Here is a 670-nt window from a genome sequence, read left to right on the forward strand (position 1 = left end):
GCCTTAAAATCCTCCATCCGTTACGTAAACCTCTCCCTAAGTAAACACAATGAATATTAAGACTTGAATGACTTGCAAACTTAAGAAATACACATATTGCCCAATTCATGAATAATCTCATCTAGGTAGGCCAAGCGCGGAGCAATATGGCAACGCAAGCTATCATAATCAACGAGAAAAGACTAATGGCAAAAGACTAATGGCAAGCTAACTGCCCCTTTGCATGAGACTGTCAACTATATTTGTTCTCAGGCAATGGGTTGTTCACAAGAAGGGGCACGTGGACGGTTGAGGAAAATGCATCTAAATTTGCCATTAACATTCTATCGGACTAGGATGTTTATGTCGTGTAAAATTCACTTGTGAAACAGCGAACAAAAAAAATGAATTATGAACTGCTAACCTGACCCAAAGTAACAGCCACTGAAAAGAAAAGAAAAAAAAAAGGTTATTCAATTTTATTTTTTTTAATGAAAAGCTCTTTGGTCTAATTTGTTACATATTTTTCTCTTGGCGAAGAAATTTACACGAGATTCACCTTAGAAGAAAAATTAAACAGCGGATTTTCGATTCAAAATAGCCCTAAACAACTCTACATTAGCTTACTGATGAATAGTAAAATCGACGCACATTATAACAAGCCATAAAAAACAAACATACAAATTTCCAC

General features: G+C 35.4%; 1 protein-coding gene across 1 annotated transcript in view; it reads left to right on the forward strand.

Annotated features, from left to right (window-relative positions):
• LOC119592225 (galactoside alpha-(1,2)-fucosyltransferase 1-like) overlaps positions 1–670 on the forward strand; it is a 12569-nt gene that overhangs the window by 3204 nt on the left and 8695 nt on the right. The window lies entirely within an intron of this gene.

Source organism: Penaeus monodon, chromosome 29, assembly GCF_015228065.2.
Source record: "Penaeus monodon isolate SGIC_2016 chromosome 29, NSTDA_Pmon_1, whole genome shotgun sequence".
Taxonomy (NCBI): domain Eukaryota; kingdom Metazoa; phylum Arthropoda; class Malacostraca; order Decapoda; family Penaeidae; genus Penaeus; species Penaeus monodon.